The following is a 24,951-nucleotide window of genomic DNA, read 5'->3' as shown; positions in this document are numbered from 1 at the left end:
GAAGAGATTTAGATACATCTATCTGAATCAGACAAATGTAGCCTGACACATATATTTCTTTGTAGGGATGATCTTGCAAATGAGAGATATACCACAATTTGTAATTAAATTTATCCTACCCAGTTAGGGTTTGAACAGGTATCATCAATATTTGCCCTTGTGACTCTCTTTTCTAACTTCCATGGTAGGCTAAGTGCTACCATTCAACAAATACATATTGGAAAATTTCAGGCTCTATTCAAGAATAAGACTATAAGACCCCTGCTCTCATGGTGTACATATTATAGTTGAGGAGACACAATAATGTACAAGAAGTCACTAAAAAAATAAAAGGGACTTTCAGATCATGATAAAAATGATTAAGAAAAACACAACAATATGTGACCAAGAGTGATGGTGCTCTTATGGGGAGTGTTAGATATGCCTGGAAAGGAATTTCAGGAGGTGACATTCAAATTGAGTTCTCAATAGTTAAGCCAAGTTGTAATATTAAGGAAGAATATTTCAGGCCAGTGAAAAATAGGTATAACTAACCTGAGGCAGGAATGAGTTTGGAATGTTGGATGAATAGAAAGAAGGCTAAAAGGCTTGAGCAGTGTGAGTGAGAAGAGTGGTAGAAGATTATATAGATAGGATAAATCATATAGGCTTGTATGTCAAGTAAAGCTGTTTGGATTTTACTCTAAGTGCAAGGAGAAACCATTGGGGAATGTAAATGGAGGGTCACTCTTTGTGCTTCGTGGGGAATGAATTGTAGGGTTCCAAGTGTGGAACCAAAGAGATCATCTAGGAGACCACTGCAATAGTTTAGGCAAAATATGGCTTGTGGCTTGGGCTGGAATGGTAATAACTGAGATGGAGAGGAGCACATAGATTCAGGATGTATTTTGAATCTGGAGCCATAAGGACTTGGTGATAGATTAGACGTGTAGGATAAGAAAAAAGGATTCAATGATGTTATCTGAGGATTCTTGGCTTGAGCAAGTGGGTGTACATGATGGTAATTACTACTATGAGAAAAATGGGGAGAAATAAGTTTCAGAGATGTGTTGGGGGGTTCCTAAGACCACTCTTATGTTCCGTGATTTGCCATAAGGCCTCCCCAAAATCAGATGAGTTATTATCATCACTCATAGCAGTGATCCATTACAGCTAAAAGATACAGATTAAAATCAGCAAACGAAAAAGGAGCATAGAGTATGGCCTAGGAGAAACCAGGCATAGGCTTCTACTTTTCCTCTCCCAGTGGAGTTACATGAACAGTATTTAGTTCTCCCATAAATGATGTGTGATAACACATATAAAGTATGGCCAACCAGGGAGGCTCATCTAAGCCTTGTGTCCAGGGTTGGACAAGTTCATTCACATAGTCATGGGGCACCCACATGGCTTGGTTATTCAGTGTCCAGCCTTCACCCTTGCCCCACCAAGTTCAGGCTGATATAGCATGTCCCAGGGCTCCAGGTATACAGAGACACTCTTATTAGGCAGAATATTCCAAGGACTCAGAGGTACATCCCAGGAACCAGACCTGAAGATCTTTGAAATGTGCAGGGTTTAAGCAGTCCAGGTCAGCTGAGTTAACCCTTTAATACACAAGGGGAAAATCAAGAGCTGTGGTTTGGCAATTTTAAGTTTGAGATGCTTCTTTGAAATCCAAAAGGAAATGTCAGGGGTTAGTAATAAAGTTACGGAAGTTTTTAGTTTATGAAAGGTATTTAAAATCATGACAGTAGGTAAGATTACCCCAGGAGAGTATCTAGGTTAAAAAGAGAAAAGGGCCTAGGACGAAGATACAAGGCTTTCCAATATTTGGAACCTAGAGGAGGAGAATATGAGAGCAAAGGAGAAAGAAGGGAAACTATGAGATTACATAGTCACAGAGACTAAGACAAAAAAGTGTCTTAAGATGGACGAAGTCAACTGTATTGACAGAGGTTCGCTCTGTTGCCCAGGCTGGAGTGCAGTGGCATGATCTCAGCTCACTGCAAGATCTGCCTCCTGGGTTCATGCCATTCTCCTGCCTCAGCCTCCCGAGTAGCTGGGACTACAGGTGCCTGCCACCATACCCAGCTAACTTTTTGTATTTTTAGTAAAAATGGGGTTTCACCGTGTTAGCCAGGATGCTCTCAATCTCCTGACCTCATAATCTGCCTGCCTTGGCCTCCCAAAGTGCTGGGATTACAGGCACGACCACTGCGCCTGGCCCGAGATGTTTAAAGGTGAAAGATGGAAGGTCACATGTGCTTGTAGTTGGGATTAATCCAGTGAAGAGCTTAATCTAGACATTGATAATACAAAAGTAAAAATGGGTAATTATAGGTGTTTGTTCTTTGCAAAGACAAGAAAGCATAGAATTTATCACACAATTCTTGTATTGTGCAGGAGGGAAGGCAGGAAATAGAGTTCAGGGCCCGTGGCTTTGGTGCCAGAGAAATTGAAGGAGTTGCCGTTAACTTGCTTGTTATCTCCCAGGGAAGAAAACTCCATTTCAGATTTACATGTTTTTTTCCTTAGGTCTGGTCAACATAATTTTCCAATTTAAGGACAGTAGTGAGAGAAGAGAAGAATGATTGATAGGCAAAATGAGAGGAATTGATAGACTTGAACAAAGATCTTGATGATGTGTTGGGTGTAAAAGACAAAGCAAGTTGGAAGGATAGGAAAGTGTTGTTTTAAAGGTACTACGTTTATTTATTTAATTTTTTTTTTTTTTTTTGAGACGGAGTTTTGCTCTGTCACCCAGGCTGGAGTGCGGTGGTGCGATCTCGGCTCACTGCAAGCTCTGCCTTCCGGGTTCATGCCATTTTCCTGCCTCAGCCTCCCAAGTAGCTGGGACTACAGGCGCCCGCCACCACGCCTGGCTAATTTTTTGTATTTTTAGTAGAGATGGGATTTCACCATGTTAGCCAGGATGGTTTCGATCTCCTGACCTCATGATCCGCCCGCCTCCGCCTCCCGAAGTGCTGGGATTACAGGCGTGAGCCACTGCGCCCGGCCTAAAGGTACTACATTTATTATTTCAGTAGTGAAGTAGCTGCATTTGACAACCATGCCCAGAATGTGTTCATGGAAGCGAGTGCCCGAAATAGAGCTAAGAAGAGATCCCTAGGTATAAGGAGGTGATGAAATCTAAACAGAAAAAATTTAAGATAAATCAGTTATGTGTTTCCTCAGGGTGATGACAGGATTTGAAGATGAAGGAAAGGCCAAAGGTTTTAATAAATAATAAGTGAGAATGACTGAGAAAGGGTTGGAGGTGAGGTTTAACAAGAGAAGAGAAGAGTAATTGTCTAGAAATGGTGGTGGAGAGGAAGGAGGATCCTGATGCCATCCTAGGGTCTTCATATGCTTGGAATATTGGAAAATGATTCAATTCATGGAAGCCATTTTCCCTGGGAAGAACTAAACTATAGTAAATTATAAGCACTGAGGAAATTACAAAGTAAAGATTATGAAGATATTAGCTTATTAATCTTGGAATGGGAATTCCTAAAGAAAGATTGAGTAATGAGAGCAATAGTGGGAATTTGGATTATGAAAGAGAAATTGCATAAAGAGGGAAGTAGGGAGAATACAGCAGTCTAAAAGCTTACTTAGCAGAAACCAAGGAAAACAGGCTAAGGATCTCTGGACATACCTGACTATCAGGTAGCCAGGAAAAGAACTGATGTTATCTTGGTGAGCATGAAACTCAAACATTTAGAGTTTAATAGCATTCAGGAAGAGTATAAAAAGAAATATCCCTCTGTCTAATATTCTACTTGTAGTCACTGTTGAGATTATTGTATTCAGAATAATGTTACTAAACTGTCAATATGGTTATAGTATCTTCTTTTCTTAAAAAGAAGTCCAAGCTACTAAATCTTGAATGAGTGAAGAAGGAGGAAGAAGAAAGAATAATTTTTGGAGAAATATAAAGGAGTAATATAAAAATGCAGGTATGTTTAGGAAGATGGACAGAGGGAAAAAGAAGAAAGATTGAATAAGTATATAAACATATTTTGAAGAAGAAAGGAGCTGTATGCTATTAATAGAAATATCAACAAGAAATAAAAAAAGTTAAACCAGTGTTTAACCAGTTCTACCCCTTCTGGCTCTAAATGCAAGAGAGTTATTGTGCAAAACCATAGTATTTTGCGTCAAACAGACGAATCTGAATTTGAATAATGGCTCTGCCAGATAATAGCTGTGACCTTAGACAAGTCACTTTACCTCTCTTAACTATGTTTTTCATTTACAAAGTGAGGTTGACCATCTGAACCTCTTAAGTTGCTTTGAATATTATATGAGAAAACACAAGAAAGTGTAAAACGTGATACTTGACACATGGTAAATGCCCAGCAAATGTAGATTCTGTCTTTCTTTTTGATTGCTTTCTTTTCTGGTTACTTTCTTTTTATTACTTTTCTGATAATGATTTCTAGTTTTCTTGAGAGTTTCTGCTTCTGCCTATCAAAATTCAGTATTGTCTTAGACTTTCTTCTTGAACTCCTTCCCTTTGATGATTCATTTTCCCATTTTGAAATCTGTGATGTGTGCATTGGTGGTTCAGTTTTTTCATGGGCACTAGAAACCTTCTCACAGTCTTCAGGATATTTTACTTGAATGTTAACCTAGGTAAGTTTAAACATATTTTAGAGAATTCAGTTACTCATTTGTTATCACATGCAGCAAAACATTTATCCAAGTTTCATAACTAATGGAATTGGCCTTCATGCCCAATCTGACTTCAGGTAGTTGGCTGTTGGCAGAATAACAAGAGATTTGTTTTTTAAATGAATCATACTCTGTCACCTCCAAGCCTTTACGTGCTTTGGAATGAATTTATTCTCCCTTTGTCTAGTGGTAAGAGTTCAAGCAAATCACTTTAGGCCTCTGGGTCTCAATGACAAAATGTGATGGTTATTCTAGCTCAAAATGTATATGATTCCATGAAGCCTAGGGAAATTTCACACTTTTCTAGAGGCCACAGCTGGTTTGTAGTAGATTGAGGAAGAGAACCCATATCTTCTAGCTCAGAGAGCATTGTATTTTCCCATATGCTCCTGTTAACCACGGGAAAATAATGTCACATTGTTACCAGTGGTGAATACCTACAGGTCTGCAGCAATTTGGTTCTTGCCTCCTAGGAGGAAAGAGTTTGACTGAAGGGCATAGGCAGAGGAAGAGATTGAGGCAAGTTTTAGAGCAGGAGTGACAGTTTATTAAAAAGTTTTAGAGCAGGAGGAAGTGACAGAGCCGAGCTAGCGCGTCAAAGGTGCCTCTATGGTTTTCCTCGCTTTCTTGAGCTGGGAAATGGCCGCTGTGTAGTTGCAATGGAAATAAATCCCCGGAACCGCGATTCAGTGTGTGAGGAATTTGAATTTAGAGTTTAATTTCTCAGAGTATTCTCTCCAGGAAGAATTTTTACAGTATCTCAAAGATTTCACTTGACTCCTTGATCCTACATAAACCCAAGGAGAAAAGAAACGGGTCGCTCCAATTCTAGATCACATTCTTCAAGGTCAAAGTCTAGATGACAGTCTAGTTCTCGATCAAGATCAAGATCTCATTCTAGAAAGAAGCGATACAGTTCTAGGTCTTGTTCCAGAACATATTCAAGGTCTTGGAGTAGAGATCGTATGTATTCTAGAGATGATCGTCGTGAGTACAGAAATAATAGAGGAATGAAGCGACCTTATGGGTACAGAGGAAGGGGTAGAGGGTATTATCAAGGAGGAGGAGGTAGATATCATCTAGGTGGTTATAGACCTGTCTGGAATAGAAGGCACTCTAGGAGTCCTAGACGAGGTCGTTCACATTCCAGGAGTCCAAAAAGAAGATCCGTTTCTTCTCAAAGATCCAGAAGCAGATCTCACTGGTCATATAGCTCTTCTAGGTCTCCAAGATCATTCTCTTCTCGTTCTTCATCTCCATATAGAAAATCTCCTGTTTCTAAAAGACAAGGGTCTCAGGAAAAACAAGCCAAAAAAGCTGAAGGGGAACCCCAAGAAGAGAGTCCGTTGAAAACTAAATCACAGGAGGAACTGAAAGATACATTTGAACATGATCCATCTGAGTCTATCGATGAATTTAGTAAGTCATCAGCCACATCCGGTGATATTTGGCCTGGCCTTACAGCTTATAATAATAGTCCTAGATCACCCCATAGTCCTTCACCTATTGCTACACCACCTAGTCAGAGTTCATCTTGCTCTGATGCTCCCATGCTCAGTACAGTTCACTCTGCAAAAAATACTCCTTCTCAGCATTCAAAATCCATTCAGCATAGTCCTGAAAGGTCTGGGTCTGGTTCTGTTGGAAATGGATCTAGTCCATACAGTCCTTCTCAGAATAGTCCAGTTCATCACATCCCTTCACGAAGAAGTCCTGCAAAGACAATCGCACCACAGAATGCTCCAAGAGATGAGTCTAGGGGCCGTTCCTCATTTTATCCTGATAATGGAGATCAGGAAACTGCAAAGACTGGGAAGTTCTTAAAAAGGTTCATAGATGAAGAGTCTAGAGTATTCCTGCTTGATAGGGGTAATGCCAGGGATAAAGAGGCTTCAAAAGAGAAAGGATCAGAGAAAGGGAGGGCAGAGGGAGAATGGGAAGATCAGGAAGCTCTAGATTACTTCAGTGATAAAGAGTCTGGAAAACAAAGTTTAATGATTCAGAAGGGGATGGCACAGAGGAGACAGAGGATTATAGACAGCTCAGGAAGTCAGTCCTCACAGATCAAGGTAAAAGTTTTGCTACTGCATCTCACCGGAATACTGAGGAGGAAGGACTCAAGTAGAAGTCCAAAGTTTCACTGAAAGGCAATAGAGAAAGTGGTGGATTTAGAGAAGGAAAAAATTATGAACTTAAAGAAGCTGGATATGTAGTGGAAAGGCCTAGCACTACAAAAGATAAGCACAAAGAGGAAGACAAAAATTCTGAAAGAATAACAGTAAAGAAAGAAACTCAGTCACCTGAGCAGGTAAAGTCTGAAAAGCTCAAAGACCTCTTTGATTACAATCCGCCTCTACACAAGAATCTGGATGCATGAGAAAGTCTACCTTCAGAGAGGAAAGCCCACTTAGGATCAAAATGATAGCAAGTGATTCTCATCGTCCTGAAGTCAAACTCAAAATGGCACCTGTTCCTCTTGATGATTCTAACAGACCTGCTTCCTTGACTAAAGACAGGCGGCTTGCTAGTACACTTGTCCATTCTGTCAAGAAGGAGCAAGAATTCTCATCCATCTTTGACCACATTAAGTTGCCACAGGCCAGCAAAAGCACTTCAGAGTCATTTATTTAACACATTGTGTTCTTGGTTCATCATGTTAAAGAGCAATACTTCAGGTCAGCTGCAATGACCCTAAACAAGCGGTTTACTTCCCATCAGGAAGCCACTGAAGAACATAGTACTCGGCAAAAGAGCCCTGAAATACACAGGAGAATTGACATCTCACCAAGTACCCTGAGGAAGCATACCCATTTAGCAGGGGACGAGAGAGTTTTTAAAGAAGAAAATCAAAAGGGAGATAAAAAAAAATTAAGGTGTGACTCTGCTGACCTTCAGCATGACATTGATCGCCGTAGAAAAGAAAGAAGTAAAGAACGGGGAAATTCCAAGGGCCCCAGGGAAACCAGTGGATCAAGAAAGCAGGAAAAAACTCCAAAAGATTACAAGGAATACAAATCTTACAAAGATGACAGTAAACATAAAAATAGAGAGCAAGATCATTCTCGATCTTCATCCTCTTCACCATCACCTTCTTCTCCCAGTTCTAGAGAAGAAAAGGCGAGTAAGAAGGAAAGAGAAGAAGAATTTAAAACTCACCATGAAATGAAAGAATACTCAGGCTTTGCAGGAGTTAGCCAACCATGAGGAACCTTTTTTCGAATTAGAGGCAGAGGAAGAGACAGAGGAGTTTTTGCTGGGACAAATACTACTCAAATACTACTTTTTAAAAGAGACCGAAGGAAGAGGAATGGGATCCAGAATATATCCCAAAGAGCAAGAAGTATTTCTTGCATCATGACAGAGATGATGGTGTGGATTATTAGACCAAAAGAGGAAGAGGTAGTGGTACTTTTCAACGTGGCAGAGGGTGCTGTAACTTCAAAAAATCAGGTAGCAGTCCTAAATGGACTCATGACAAATACCAAGGGGATGGGATTGTTGGAGATGAAGAAGAGACCATGGAAAATAATGAAGAAAAGAATGACAGATGCAAGGAAGAAAAGGAATAATAAGTATGAAGTAAGATTACAGCAGAGCAGAAGTTGTACCCACCATATTTTTTACCTGATTTTCATTTTCAAATAAGAATGTAAGCATTTTACTTAAATTTTACTGTTTGCAAGTAGTCTATAGGAATTTTGTTTTAAGTCTTCAAATATCTTGAGAAATAGTAGACTGTATGTTGAAAATTGTACTGCAATAAAGTAGAAAATTGTTGCATACCATATTTGTAACTATCAACTTAAAAAAAAACTTTTAACGTTTTTGTTACATGCATTGTAATTCTGCTTTGTCTATAAGATATGGTCAAGTACAGCTCTGTGAAAGTTCTGATTCTCTTCCTTCCCTGTTTGTCAATGTTTTATTCTGAAGCAAACGTTAGCTCTACATATAAATCCCAGAACAGAAATTGTTTATAGAGACTACACTAATTATTTTAACTGTATACATCTGTTTAATTTGAACACACTACATTGTAGGGTGACTAATTTTTGAAGTATACCACAGAAAAAAAGTTGTTACTTTGGTAAACTAAGCTAGTTTAACACTTAAGCAAATACTTAAGAAGGAATAAAAAAGCTTTGCCAATAGCTACAAAGTACAAGCTATTAAAAATTAGATTGAAAAGTTTTAAGAAAATGTTATTTTTACTGAAAGCAAGCAGTGGCCTATAAATAACATTCTTAGGAGCCTTTTCTATTTGCATTCAAAACTGAGTGTTCTCTTTCTATTCCTTTTTGATAGTTTGAGTCATGGTCTTAGATATTAGCTATTTGCAAGAGGAAACTGGTTTGTAATAATTCTGCAAATGGAAACCCCATTTCTACTGAACATCCTAGTTTTAAACAGAAGAAAAACTGTAATCCTGGGGTTGGTATGGAGGAGGTTTATCCTGCAGAATAAGTTGATACATTAGTACCTGATTTCATATCTTACATATTTATTTGAGCTGAGCATTAGTTTGTAGTGTAACTATTAGTAAAAATAGAGAAACAAAACTTACGTTCATTAATAGTATTTTAAGAAAATTATTTTTCAAATGTCACCAGTAAAAGTTTTGGCAGGAAGCTTGTTGCCACATTGATCTAACTTTTATTTTCTCCCCTATTTCAGTTGCACTTTGTAAAATGGCTTTTTCTTTTTCCTCTTAAGGGTTCTACTCTTCAGGTAGATAATTTTTCAAATGTGAATTATCTTTTGTGTCTATATTGATAGCTCTTAAAGGAGTGAAAATCTAAAATAGTAAATTTCAATGTTAAGTCTGTCTGCTTTATGGGCATATATAAAAGTAGACACATTTCATTTGTTAATTTAGTTGTGTGTGTTAAAAGGAGCTAATGCTTATTCTGTTAATGTAAACTTTTGAAGATCTTAAGTGTATTGCTCTTTCATCTTAAACACTTTCAAGGATTTGCAATGCTTCTGGCACCTAGATTACAGCCAGGGACATTGGGTAAGAGCTGTTGGAAACAAAACTAAAAGCAAACTTAACATATGTGATGTTTATGGTCCTCAGATCCTTAATATTGTGTGATTTTCCAACCTTATCATGTCTTTATGAAATTGTCTATTAAAGCAGAGGAAATACCTGCCAAAGGAAGTATGTATTGCATTAATCAGGACATAACTAATATTCTCCTGTTCAGAATAATACTTATTTATGTGTGAAAGCAACAGGGATGTGATCCCCAACACAGAATTTTCATGACCTTCTATTGTATACAAATAAGTACATAACAGTTACTTGGTTAGACATAAAAAAAAAAAAAAGTTTCAGAGCAGGAATGAAAGGAAGTAAAGTACACTTGGAAAAGGGCCAAGCAGGTAACTTTAGAACTCCAAGTTCGCTGTTTGACACTTGACTTGAGGTTTTATACACTGGCATGGTTCTTGGATTTGTGTCTCTCCTCCCTTGATTTTTTCTTTGGGCAGGCTGTCCGTATGCACAGTGGCCTGGCAGCACTGGGGTGGGGCTGCATGCACAGTGTGTTTACTGAAGTTGTGCACATGCTCATTTGAGGTGTTTTCCTTTACCAATCATGTGTTCCTAGAAAGTTATAGACCAGTTAAACTCTGCAATTTTGCCTTTTAGTGCTCATTCTTGAGGCTGCTCATTAAACTCCTGAGATCTTAACTGGAAGCTGCTGATCACAAGCTTCAGTTTTCTATTTTTTTTTTTTTTTTTGGAAGACTGCCTTTCCCTGACACTGGCTGCAACCAATTATTATTTTAGAGAAACAGTTTAACAACCTCTTGACCATCCCCTGATGGTTGCCTGACATTCCTGGTTGTGGGGGTCCCTCTCCTGGCCTGCTCATGTCTGTCTGACTACCTGCTCTAACAACGTGCTACCATCTTTCCTATTACTTTCCCATACGTAGGATCAGCTCAACTAAACCATTCTTGACACTCTTCTGGCCACCAACACAAATGCCTCAGGACAGAGAATAAACATGGTCTTTAGGCTGCTGATCTTGGGTAATAGGCTCCAGGGATCTAAGTTAGAAAGAAAGTTTGTAGAGAAAAATAGTTGGCAGGAAAAGAGAGGTAAACAAAAGAGTTCAGATGTCATTTTTGGAAAAGGAGGAGTTGTCCAGCATAAAATCTAGAGCTCCGAGGAACTTGCCACTAATAAATTAAGATGCTGAAATACAGACCTTTCAGTAGTATCAGCAAGGTTGACCTTGCTGTGATATCTCCTGTTTACTGTGTATACAAATTATATAAGTCACAGCAAAGTAGAAATTTGTCGCATGGGGAGATTCCATGTGGTTTCATTGCCCTTGGTGGTGTGAAGAGCAAGCCATGCTTTGAATGATCTCACAAAACTCTATGTTTGTGTTATTTCAAGATGACAAGTAAATAAGGGGCCTTGGGAAATCCCAAGAAAGGCAGGATGAAGGAAGGAGATTAGACTTTCAATGTCTGAATAATTGATATTATAGTTAACTCTTCCATGACAGTGGGTAGTAAAGATAATCAGGAAAACAGAAACGTAAGAAGCGGAAACCAACTGTGAATTGGTAGGTTTCTGTTTTGAAAACAGCTCTTATTTATTTCTCTCTCTTTTTCTGGGAAGTTGTAGTTTTTCAGGGGTAAACTCTAAGTTTTCTGTTGTGCAAGATTTTAGTTTCACAAATAAGTGGTTGAAATCTTGGGTTCTTCTTTTTGCATTGGGCACTGGCTGTCCTCTGTAAAAGGAGTTGTGTGTTGGTTGATGTCCCAATATACAGATACATCCAACTGGTTCTGTTCTGTTCCCCATTGATCAGGGGCAAGATGCTCTCCTGCATGCCTCCATCCTCATACAAGGTGTCAAAATGCCCCTCCTCCTGTTTAGGGGCTAGGAAGTTCCCAAGACTATTGAACCCTCGGTTTTCTTTAGGTTGATGACATAGGTTGTGCCAATTCTTCAATCCATTTGGTAACTGCTTTTCCTTCCACTCTGCTTATTGGTATTTGTGACAGATAGTATTCCTTCTCCTTCCCTCCTCGAAGACCGCTGGTTTTATTCTTCCATATCTCTTTGCTCTATGTTGGAGATACTCTACTTCTGTGCTACCCTCCGACAACTCCTCTAGTCTATGAGATGGGAAAGTTGGCCCTGCAAGCCTAGATATCAGAATCTTCCTTTTGGATTTGACTTTCCATCTGCTTTGTTATAGGCAAGAGGAGGAAACCCAGCTCTTGGATAGCAGTAAATGTTAAGAGGGAGCAAAATGCACAGGAAGCAACCATATTCACATTCTGAGCTAGCATGCTACAACACCTATCTAAATCATTATGTTTACCTTTTCTTAAATAGGACCAAATGGTATGAGGCCACAATGCATTTCCTTGATTAGTTTTGTCTTCTACTGAGGTTTCCTTTGCTTGCAAGTGACATATAGCAAATTTGAATTAACCTTAATTAGTAAGGAAATTGATTGGAGAGATACTATGATATCTTGGTGAAATAAAAGGAAGAGAACTGTCCAGTCCTAAGAAGGGCAGAAGTACAGCTGGGTCTTGAGAACTGCTAGTCCCAGGCTCTACAATGCCTCATGGCTCTTTTCCTCTGTCCATTCACTCTTTTCCTTACTTCTATAGATTGACTTGCTCTGTGTGATAGAAAACATGACCACTCACTAATTCCTAAGTGTAACTTTGTAATTGAAAGATATTATGTTCCCCTTCCCTCATGGAAAAGGAAGAAGGAAAAGACAATCTAAGCGGGATATCTCCTAGACAAAAATTTATTTTAGACCTTAAAATAATAAATTTCAGAGCTTTTACTGGAACTTCGTACAGTGAAAGGAACAGCCCTTAAGAGATATGTGTTTGACAATGAGTTTGTTTTCCATTCCCAGCAGATACAACAGGATAAAACTGAAAGTATAATTTGGGGATAAAGGAAAGGAATTAGCACTGATCTACATAATGACAATATTAAGTATGTCATTGTGAGATTGCTAGCCTTGCAAAGCCTGTGGCTGGTAAGAACATTTCTTCTCTTCCTTATGAGTTGAAATTAAGCTGTTTTATAAAAACCAATATTTATACTTTCCATATATACATGTGAGTGTGTATGTTTCCACCACTACCTACTGGAAATTAGAATGATAATTGGACAAGTTCTGTGACAACCACTGGTACAAAGACTTTTAGAACCCTTGGGTTGTTATTTTAGGCTGAATCACTCAGACCTGTAAAAATATTCCACAGAGAGAAGTCAAATGCATCATACAGCAAAGGTTTCCTATCGGTAGGGACATAGTATCCCAAAAGGTGTGTGTAGCATCATAAAGAGAGACAGACCTGAAAATTAGCCAGGCGTGATGGCACACACCTGTAATCCTAGCTACTCAGGAGGCTGAGGCAGGAGAATCAGCTGAGCCTGGGAGGCGGATTGCAGTGAGCTGAGATCCCGCCATTGCACTACAGCCTGGGTGACAGAGTGAGACTCTATCTCAAAAAAAAAAAAAAAAAAAAAAAAAAAAAAAAAAAAAAAGGGAAAGACAGAGATACAGACCTGAGAAGGGGGGCATAAGGTTAGGGAAAAAGGTGTTCATGAGAGGCTACCCTATACATTTTAAACTTCTTGATTGCTTTTATTTTATTTTAGATGGTGTACACAGCATATGACAGTCAACAAATATCACAGACTTAGCTTCAAAATATCTTACTAGCTTCTATACTTACTAACTAAATATCTATACTTAGCTTAAAAAATATCTGTCTAGAGAAGAAATGAGAAAATGTGTCATGTGAGACCAGGATGGGTATAGAACACAGAGCAGATACCTACATATTCCTTAGTCCCACAGGGGTTCATAGGCCAGCAGACCCAGATTTCAGCTATATGGAGTGACCTACAAGAGTATTTGCTGCAAGCATGAGAAACCATTCCTCACCTTCCTTTGCCATTGTCTAAAACCCTCTTGAGTATCAGAGGCACCTTCCTAGTTACAATGTTCAATGACACAAGACATATTTAAGCACATTTAGTTTATCAGAATATGTGTTTGATCCAAAATAAATCATCTGTAACATAATTAGATTATTCATATTTTTGAATGATCACCTTTGTAGGTTTTGTGGTCTGGACATCTCCATATGGAGTTACAGAACACTGTGGTAGAGGTTACATTATTTAATTTTCTCCCTTTTTATGTTTTAATGTTCTTTAGTTACTTCAATCTGTCTGTAAAGGCCAATATAGCTGTTCAACCTTATGTAGCAATGCTGCATGGGATTAAAGAGTAGGCAGTACAGAAAATGTATCTGGAACAGATTAACCATTTTGCTGGTTCCAGTGCAGAGACAGAGTACATTATTAAGGTGACTACATCAAGGCATATGGGAGGTGACCAGCAGGAAAGCGAAGTTTTCTTAGGAAGGAGCTAGGAATATCAAGGTGGACTACTGTGAGAACTGTGATGTAATGGCTATGTGGACAATGCAAGGAAATACATGAGAAAATCCTGCTTGTACACAGACTTGAGATAGATAACAGTAAATTGGGAAGAAAATTGACACATGGAGTATATGTTATGATTAAATTCTAGCTCCCAGTTACAAAATACCAGGGTAGAAATTTATTGATTCATTTTAAATAAAATGCTAAATCCCAGACCATCACTCAGTATTGAGGTAATGGGTCTCTTCCTACAGGCATATGATTGGGGAAAAGGGAAAGCAGTTTCCAAAATGGGAGAGGGATTAGACAGCCAATCTCACAGTAATGCACTGTAGGAATATTTACATTTACTTACAAAGCATTTTTCCTAAGAAGCTCAAAATTCTAAACTTGTCATCAATTCTTAATGGCAAGTGTAGTGTGATGTGATTTTTTCAAGGAATTTGTGCAACACTTCTTGGAGCTGCAAGGGAATAGCAAGCCCACGCAGCAGCACACAGACCTGAGGAGGTCTTTGTTCCTCCTTAGACCCATTATAAGCAGGTTGTTTTTTAACCTATAATTCACACATGGCTCAGGTTTTCAAGTCACTTTTGACTTTGCCCAAACTGAAATACCTAAGAAAATAAGCAAAAGTCCAAATTCTTTAGATGTTCTTCTACAGGACCAAGGACACTGCAGCTAATAATGACGTAGGATGAAGATGGGTAGACTTAACAAGGGGGAAGCGGCAGTGTTCACTTACTTTAATTTGTCTGGGAGAAAAGATAAGTGACCTTCAGTTTCAGTACAGAATAAAAAGGCAAAATTTCAGAAGCATTTCATTTTATTAACATTTCATTATCATGAAACACTTTTAAGAAGGTCAGCCTCTTGAGGCAATGTGAATAAGATAACTTTCCTGTGTTTGTACTTTGTATATTAAATATTCCTGAATCAGATGCATACATTACCCAAGTGTCAAAACTATGTGTTTCTGTTGGACAATGTGTCATTCATCAGAAGTTTGACGTTTTAGGTTTTACAGTTTAAAATATTTTTTCTCTTATATATCTTAATTTTATTTTAAAATAATAATAGATGACTAATCTCCCTAAAGGATGGTATTTTTTCAGATATTGTATGGATAACTATTCTGAAGTTTAGAGGTTTTAAGTGGAGTCCTGTACACTAATTACGGACAGTTTAGATGGTAATTTTAAGTAGCTGTAAGTGGGGTAGGTGACCAAGGTAGTAGAAAAGCAAGGGGAAAATCAGATAGGAGACTTCCTCTTTGGATAGTTTGAAAACAATTGCTCTTGGGCAGGAGTTGGATATTTAAAACTGAAATGTTGAGAATGGGGCCAAGATGGCCGATTAGAACGCAGCTGCAGTCTGAGGCACTCATAGAGAGGAATGAAAGGGGCGAGTGAATACAGCACCTTCAACTGAAATATCCAAGTACTCACATTGGGACTGCTCAGGGAAACAACTCGACTCATGGAAAACAAAGCAAAGCAGGGTGGGGCAATGACCCACCCAGGAGTGATATGGAGCCAAGGGAACCCCCATCCCCAGCCAAGGGAAGCGGTGACCAATGGTGCGACCCTGGGAAACCACACTTCTCCCATGGATCCTTGTAATCCATGGATCAGATCCCCTCATAAGCCCATGCCACCAAGGCCTTGGATCCAAAACACAGAGCTGTGGGGAGTCTTGGCAGAACAGCTGCTCAGGCTTGCGCAGAGACCCAGGAGCTTTACATACTCCAGCCCTGGGATCTCCAACAAACATGCCTGCAACTGACGCAAGGTAGGAAGTCTGCACATACCCCTAGGAAGAGGGCTGAATCAGGGAGTCAAGCAGCATCATTCTGCAGGCCCCACTTCCACTGGCACCTCTCAAGATAAGACTCACTGGCTTGGAATTCCAGCCAGCCACTATCAAGAGAGTGAAGTCGGCCTGAGACTGGATGAAGTCTCTGGGAAGAAGGGGTGGGCCACATGTCTGCTGTTTGGTCAACTCAGTTGTTCCAGCCTGTGGACTTTGGAAAGTCCAAACTGTCTGGACGAGGAATGGTCCTCTCAGCACAGGACAGCTGCTTTGCAAGATCATGGCGAGACTGATTTTTTTTTTTTTTAAATTATACTTTACGTTTTAGGGTACATGTGCACAACGTGCAGGTTTGTTACATATGTATACATGTGACATGTTGGTGTGCTGCACCCATTAACTCGTCATTTACCATTAGGTATATCTCCTAATGCTATCCCTCCCCCCTCCCCCAACCCCACAACAGGCCCCGATGTGTGATGTTCCCCTTCCTATGTCCATGTATTCTCATTGTTCAATTCCAACCTATGAGTGAGAACACGTGGGGTTCGGTTTTTTGTCCTTGCGATAGTTTCCTGAGAATGATGGTTTCCAGCTTCATCCATGTCCCTACAAAGGACATGAACTCATCATTTTTTCTGGCTGCATAGTATTTCATGGTGTATATGTGCCACATTTTCTTAATCCAGTCTATCATTGTTGGACATTTGGGTTGGTTCCAAGTCTTTGCTATTGTGAGTAGTGCTGCAATAAACATACGTGTGCATGTGTCTTTATAGCAGCATGATTTATAATCCTTTGGGTATATGCCCAGTAATGGGATGGCTGGGTCAAATGGTATTTCTAGCTCTAGATCTCTGAGGAATCGCCATGCTGACTTCCACAATGGTTGAACTAGTTTACAGTCCCACCAACAGTGTAAAAGTGTTCCTATTCCTCCAGGACCTGTTGTTTCCTGACTTTTTAGTGATTGCCATTCTAACTGGTGGGAGATGGTATCTCATTGTGGTTTTGATTTGCATTCCTCTGATGGCCAGTGATGGTGAGCATTTTTTCATGTGTCTTTTGGCTGCATAAATGTCTTCTTTTGAGAAGTGTCTGTTCATGTCCTTCGCCCACTTTTTGATGGGGTTGTTAGTTTTTTTCTTGTAAATTTGTTTGAGTTCATTGTAGATTCTGGATATTAGCCCTTTGTCAGATGAGTAGGTTGCAAAAATTTTCTCCCATTCTGTAGGTTGCCTGTTCACTCTGATGGTAGTTTCTTTTGCTGTGCAGAAGCTCTTTAGTTTAATTAGATCCTATTTGTCAATTTTGGCTTTTATTGCCATTACTTTTGGTGTTTTAGACATGAAGTCCTTGCGCATGCCTATGTCCTGAATGGTATTGCCTAGGTTTTCTTCTAGGGTTTTTATGGTTTCAGGTCTAACATTTAAGTCTTTAATCCATCTTGAATTAATTTTTGTATAAGGTGTAAGGAAGGGATCCAGTTTCAGCTTTCTACATATGGCTAGCCAGTTTTGCCAGCACCATTTATTAAATAGGGAATCCTTTCCCCAGTGCTTGTTTTTGTCAGGTTTGTCAAAGATCAGATGGTTGTAGATATGCGGCATTATTTCTGAGTACTCTGTTCTGTTTCATTGGTCCATATCTCTGTTTTGGTACCAGTACCATGCTGTTTCGGTTACTGTAGCCTTGTAGTATGGGTTGAAGTCAGGTAGCATGATGCCTCCGGCTTTGGTCTTTTGGCTTAGGATTGACTTGACAATGCGGGCTCTTTTTTGGTTCCATATGAACTTTAAAGTAGTTTTTTCCAATTCTGTGAAGAAAGTCATTGGTAGCTTAATGGGAATGACATTGAATCTATAAATTACCTTGGGCAGTATGGCCATTTTCATGATATTGATTCTTCCTACCCATGAGCATGGAATGTTCTTCCATTTGTTTGTATCCTCTTTTATTTCATTGAGCAGTGGTTTGTAGTTCTCCTTGAAGAGGTGCTTCACATCCCTTGTAAGTTGGATTCCTAGGTATTTTATTCTATTTGAAGCAATTGTGAATGGGAGTTCACTCATGATTTGGCTCTCTGTTTGTCTGTTATTGGTGTATAAGAATGCTTGTGATTTTTGCACATTGATTTTGTATCCTGAGACTTTGCTGAAGTTGCTTATCAACTTAAGGAGATTTTGGGCTGAGACAATGGGGTTTTCTAGATATACAGTCATGTCATCTGCAAACAGGGACAATTTGACTTCCTCTTTTCCTAATTGAATACCCTTTATTTCCTTCTCCTGCCTGATTGCTCTGGCTAGAACTTCCAACACTATGTTGAATAGGAGTGGTGAGAGAGGGCATCCCTGTCTTGTGCCAGTTTTCGAAGGGAATGCTTCCAGTTTTTGCCCATTCAGTATGATATTGGCTGTGGGTTTGTCATAGATAGCTCTTATTATTTTGAGATATGTCCCATCAATACCTAATTTATTGACAGTTTTTTGTATGAAGGGTTGTTGAATTTTGCCAGAGGCCTTTTCTGCATCTATTGAGATAATCATGTGGTTTTTGTCTTTGGTTCTGTTTATATGCTGGATTACATTTATTGATTTGTGTATGTTGAACCAGCCTTGCATCCGACAGATGAAGCCCACTTGATCATGGTGGATAGGCTTTTTGATGTGCTGCCGGATTCGGTTTGCCAGTATTTTATTGAGGATTTTTGCATGAATGTTCACCAGGGATATTGGTCTAAAATTCTCTTTTTTTGTTGTGTCTCTGCCAGGCTTTGGTATCAGGATGATGCTGGCCTCATAAAATGAGTTAGGGATGATTCCCTCTTTTTCTATTGATTGAAATAGTTTCAGAAGGAATGGTACCAGCTCCTCTTTGTACCTCTGGTAGAATTTGGCTGTGAATCCATCTGGTCCTGGCCTTTTTTTAGTTGGTAACCTATTAATTATTGCCTCAATTTCAGATCCTGTTATTGGTCTATTCAGAGATTCAACTTCTTCCTGGTTTAGTCTTGGGAGGGTGTATGTGCTGAGGAATTTATCCATTTCTTCTAGATTTTCTAGTTTATTTGCATAGAGGTGTTTACAGTATTCTCTGATGGTAGTTTGTATTTCTGTGGGATCGGTGGTGATATCCCCTTTATCATTTTTTATTGTGTCTATTTGATTCTTCTCTCTTTTCTTCTTTATTAGTCTTGCTAGCAGTCTATCTATTTTGTTCATCCTTTCAAAAAACCAGCTCCTGGATTCATGGATTTTTTGAAGGGTTTTTTTGTGTCTCTATTTCCTTCAGTTCTGCTCTGATCTTAGTTATTTCTTGCCTTCTGCTAGCTTTTGAATGTGTTTGCTCTTGCTTCTCTAGTTCTTTTAATTTTTGTGATGTTAGGGTGTCAGTTTTAGATCTTTCCTGCTTCCTCTTGTGGGCATTTATTGCTATAAATTTCCCTGTACACACTGCTTTGAATGTGTCCCAGAGATTCTGGTATGTTGTGTCTTTGTTCTCATTGGTTTCAAAGAACATCGTTATTTCTGCCTTCATTTCGTTATGTACCCAGTAGTCATTCAGGAGCAGGTTGTTCAGTCTCCATGTAGTTGAGTGGTTTTGAGTGAGTTTCTTAATCCTGAGTTCTAGTTTGATTACACTGTGGTCTGGGAGACAGTTTGTTATAATTTCTGTTCTTTTGCATTTGCTGAGGAGTGCTTTACTTCCAACAATGTGGTCAATTTTGGAATAGCTGTGGTGTGGTGCTGAAAAGAATGTATATTCTGTTGATTTGGGGTGGAGAGTTCTGTAGATGTCTATTAGGTCCGCTTGGTGCAGAGCTGAGTTCAATTCCTGGATATCCTTGTAAACTTTCTGTCTCATTGATCTGTCTAGTGTTGACAGTGGGGTGTTAAAGTCTCCCATTAGTATTGTGTGGGAGTCTAAGTCTCTTTTTAGGTCTCTAAGGACTTGCTTTATGAATCTGGGTGCTCCTGTATTGGGTGCATATATATTTAGGATAGTTAGCTCTTCTTGTTGAATTGATCCCTTTACCATTATGTAACTGTCTTCTTTGTCTCCTTTGATTTTTGTTGCTTTAAAGTCTGTTTTATCAGAGATTAGGATTGCAACCCCTGCTTTTTTTTGTTTTCCATTTGCTTGGTAGATCTTCCTCCATCCATTTATTTTGAGCCTATGTGTGTCTCTGCACATGAGATGAGTCTCCTGAATACAGCACACTGATGGGTCTTGACTCTTTATCCAATTTGCCAGTCTGTCTTTTAATTGGAGCATTTAGTCCATTTACATTTAATGTTAATATTGTTATATGTGAATTTAATCCCGTCATTATGATGTTAGCTGGTTATTTTGCTTGTTAGTTGATGCAGTTTCTTCCTAGCCTTGATGGTCTTTACAATTTGGCATGTTTTTGCAGTGGCTGGTACCGGTTGTTCCTTTCCATGTTTAATGCTTCCTTCAGGAGCTCTTTTAGGACAGGCCAGGTGGTGACATAATCTCTCAGCATTTGCTTGTTTGTAAAGTATTTTATTTCTCCTTCACTTATGAAGCTTAGTTTGGCTGGATATGAAATTCTGGGTGGAAAATTCTTTTCTTTAAGAATGTTGAATATTGGCCCCCACTCTCTTCTGGCTTGTAGAGTTTCTGCCAAGAGATCACCTGTAAGTCTGATGGGCTTCCCTTTGTGGGTAACCCGACCTTTCTCTCTGGTTGCCCTTAACATTTTTTCCTTCGTTTCATCTTTGGTGAATCTGACAATTATGTGTCTTTGGAGTTGCTCTTCTCGAGGAGTATCTTTGTGGCATTCTCTGTGTTTCCTGAATCTGAATGTTGGCCTGCCTTGCTAGATTGGGGAAATTCTCCTGGATAATATCCTGCAGAGTGTTTTCCAGCTTGGTTCCATTCTCCCCGTCACTTTCAGGTACACCAGTCAGATGTAGATTTGGTCTTTTCACATAGTCCCATATTTCTTGGAGGCTTTGTCATTTCTTGTTATTCTTTTTTCTCTAAACTTCTCTTCTTGCTTCATTTCATTGATTTCATCTTCCATCACTGATACCCTTTCTTCCTGTTGATTGAGTCAGCTACTGAGGCTTGTGCGTTCATCTCGTAGTTCTCGTGCCATGGTTTTCAGCTCCATCAGGTCCTTTAAGGACTTCTCTGCATTGGTTATTCTAGTTAGCCATTCGTCTAATCTTTTTTCAAGGTTTTTAACTTCTTTGCCATGGGTTCAAACTTCCTCCTTTAGCTCGGAGTAGTTTGATAGTCTGAAGCCTTCTTCTCTCAATTCATCAAAGTCATTCTCCATCCAGCTTTGTTCCGTTGCTGGTGAGGAGCTGCATTCCTTTGGAGGAGCAGAGGTGCTCTGATTTTAGAATTTTCTGTTTTTCTGCTCTGTTTTTTCCCCATCTTTATCATTTATCTACCTTTGGTCTTTGATGATGGTGACATACAGATATTATTTTGGTGTGCATGTCCTTTCTGTTTGTTAGTTTTCCTTCTAACAGTCAGGACCCTCAGCTGCAGGTCTGTTGGAGTTTGCTGGAGGTCCAACGCAGACCCTGTTTGCCTGGGTATCAGCAGTGGAGGCTGCAGAACAGCAGATATTGGTGAACAGCAGATGTTGCTGCCTGATCGTTCCTCTGGAAGTTTTGTCTCAGAGGAGTACCCGGCCATGTGAGGTGTCAGTCTGCTCCTGCTGTGGGGGTGCCTCCCAGTTAGGCTACTCAGGGGTCAGGGACCCACTTGAGGTGGCAGTCTGTCCATTCTCAGATCTCAAGCTGCTTGCTGGGAGAACCTCTACTCTCTTCAAAGCTGTCAGACAGGGACATTTAAGTCTGCATCGGTTTCTGCTGCCTTTTTTTTGGCTATCCCATGCCCCCAGAGGTGAAGTCTACAGAGGCAGGCGGGCCTCTTTGAGCTGCAGTGGGCTCCACTCAGTTCGAGCTTCCTGGCCACTTTGTTTACCTACTCAAGCCATGGCAATGGCGGGCACCCCTCCCTCAGCCTCACTGCCAGCTTGCAGTTTGATCTCAGACTGCTGTGCTAGCAATGAGCAAGGCTTCGTGGGCATAGGACCCTCTGAGTCAGGCGCAGGATACAATCTCCTGGTGTGCCGTTTGCTAAGACCATTGGAAAAGTGCAGTATTAGGGTGGGAGTGACCGATTTTCCAGGTGCCGTCTGTCATCCCTTTCATTGGCTAGGAAAGGGAATTCCCTGACCCCTTGCACTTCCTGGGTGAGGCGATGCCTTACCCTGCTTCGGCTCAGGCTTGGTGCGCTGCACCCACTGTCCTGCACCCACTGTCTGACAATCCCCAGTGAGATGAATCTGGTACCTTAGTTGGAAATGCAGAAATCATTCATCTTCTGCGTTGCTCACCCTGGGAACTGTAGACTGGAGCTGTTCCTATTCGGCCATCTTGGCTTCTATCGAGACTGCTTCTTTAAGTGAGATCCTGATCCATTTCTTCTCACTGGGTGAGACCTCCCAGCTGGGGGCCTCCAGTCATCCCTACAGATTCTCAAGAGACAGAGCTCTGATCTCTCCCTGGGATGAAGCCTCTGCAGGGAGGGGCAGGCTGCCATCTCAGTGGTTTGGTTAGCTCAGCTGTTCCAGCCTGTGGGCTTTGGAGAGTCCAAACTGGACGAGGAAGGGTCCTCCCAGTGTAGCATGGGTGCTTTGCCAGATCATGGCCAGACTACTTCTTTAAGGGGTCCCCAATCCATTTCTGCTCTCTGGGCAGGACCTCCCAGCCAAGCCTTCCAGCCACCCTCACCTGCATGTATCTGCTCTGTCCCTGGGATGGAGTGCCCAGGAGAGCAGATGGGTGCCACCTTGTTTGGTGGGATGACTCAGCTGTTCCAGCCTGCAGGCTTTGGAGAGTTCAAGCTGACATGGGCAGATGCAGTTCCTCAGCACTACATGACTGTTTTTTCAAGGCATGGCCATACTGCTTCTTTAAGTGGGAACCCATTCCCCTCTTCCTTGTGTGGAGGGTCTTCCAGCTGGGACCTTCAGCCATCCCCACCTGTGTTCTATGACTGACAGAACTCTAATTTCTCCCCAGGATGGAGTGCTTGGGGGGTGGGGCAGGCTACGACATTAGCACAGCTGCTATAATAAAAAGCAGCCAGACTTCTTCTTTAAGTGAATCCCTGATCCTGTTTCTCCTGACTGGGTGAGACCTTCCAACCAGGTTCTCCAGCCACCTTCTATAGATGCATACAGGCTGGCAACAGGTCAGTACCCCATTGGGATGGAGCTTCCGGAGGACGAGGCAGTCTGTCATCTTTGCTGTTTCACAGCCTTCCCTGGTGATAACTCTCAGGTACCAAAAAAAAATTGGTGACTAGGGACTGGAGTAGATGCCCAGCAAACCACAGCAGCTCTATAGATGAGTGAACAGACTGTTAAAAGAAAAAGAAACAGAAAACAAACCAAAAAAACCCATCCAAAGGTCAGCAACCTCAAAGAACAAAGGTAGATAAGCTCACAAAGATAGAAAGCAAAAACACTGAAAACTCAAAAAGCCAAAGAGCCCCTTTTCCTCAAAATGACCACAATACCTCTCCAGCAAGGGCTCAGAACTGGGCTGAGGCTGAGATGGTTGAAGTGACAGAAGTAGGCTTCAGAATGTGGATAAGAATGAACTTCACTGAGCTAAAGGAGCATGTTGTAAACCAATGCGAAGAAATTAAGAATTATGATAAAACAATATAAGAGCTGACAGCCAAAATACCCAGTTTAGAGAGGAACATAACTGACCTGATTTAGATGAAAAAATACTACAAGAACTTCACAATGCAATCGTAAGTACTAATAGCAAGAGTAGACCAAGTGGAGAAATAATCACAGAGCCTTGAAGACTTTCTGAAATAAGACAGGCAGACAGAATTGAGAAAAGGGAAAATGAATGAGCAAAAACTGAGAAATACAGGATTATGTAAAGAGACCAAATCTATGATTGACTATAGTACCTGAAAGAGGGAGAATGGAACCAATTTGGAAAACATACTTCTGGATATTATCCAGGAGAACTTCTCCAACCTAGAAAGACAGGCTAACATTCAAATTCAGGAAATGCAGAGAACCCCAGTAAGATACACTCCATGAGAAGATCATCCCTAAGACAGATAATCAACAGATTCTCCAAGGTTTAAACGAAAATAAAAACGTTAAGGGGAACCAGAGAGAAAGGCCAGGTCACCTACAAAGGGAAGCCCATCAGATTAACAGTGGAGCTCTCAGCAGAAACCCTAGAAGCCAGAAGAGATTGGGGGCCAATATTCATTCTTAAGGAAAAGAATTTCCAACCCAGAATTTCACATCTGGCCAAACTAAGCTTCATAAGTGAAGAAGAAATAATATCCTATTCAGACAAGCAAATGCTGAGGGAATTTGTTACCACCAGACTGGCCTTACAAGTGATCCTGAAGGAAGCACTAAATATGGAAAGGAAAAACCATTACCATCCACTACAAAAACACACAGACCAGCAACACTATGAAGCAACCACATAAACAAGCCTGCAAAATAACAAGTCAGCATCACGATAACAGGACCAAACTCACACACAACAATATGAACCTTAAATGTAAACTGGCTAAATGTCCCAATTAAAACACACAGAATGGAAAGCTAGATAAAGAACCAAGACCAATTGGTATACTGTCTTCAAGAGACCCATCTCACATGCCAAAACACATATAAGCTCAAAATAAAGGGATGTAGGAACATTTACCAAGCAAATGAAAAACAGAAAAAAGCAGGGATTACAATCCTAGTTTCTGACAAAACAGACTTTAAGCCAACACAAATTTGAAACGACAAAGAAGGGCATTACACAGTGGTAAAGAGTTCAATTCAATAAGAAGAGCTAACTATCCTAAATATATGTGCACTCAACACAGAAGCACCCAGGTTCATAAAGCAAGTTCTTAGACCTTCAGAGAGACTTAGACTCTCACACAATAATAATGGGAGATTTTTAACATCCCATTGACAATATTAGACA

At 40.2% G+C, this 24,951-nt stretch overlaps 1 pseudogene; it reads left to right on the top strand.

Annotated features, from left to right (window-relative positions):
- The first annotated feature begins 3,238 nt into the window (after positions 1-3,238).
- On the top strand, positions 3,239-7,943 carry LOC461988 (bcl-2-associated transcription factor 1-like; annotated as a pseudogene).
- Positions 7,944-24,951: the final 17,008 nt, after the last annotated feature.

This window comes from Pan troglodytes, chromosome 4 (assembly GCF_028858775.2).
Source record: "Pan troglodytes isolate AG18354 chromosome 4, NHGRI_mPanTro3-v2.0_pri, whole genome shotgun sequence".
NCBI lineage: Eukaryota > Metazoa > Chordata > Mammalia > Primates > Hominidae > Pan > Pan troglodytes.
Note: the sequence above shows the minus strand (reverse complement) of the source record. Positions and strands in the feature narration are given on the sequence as shown.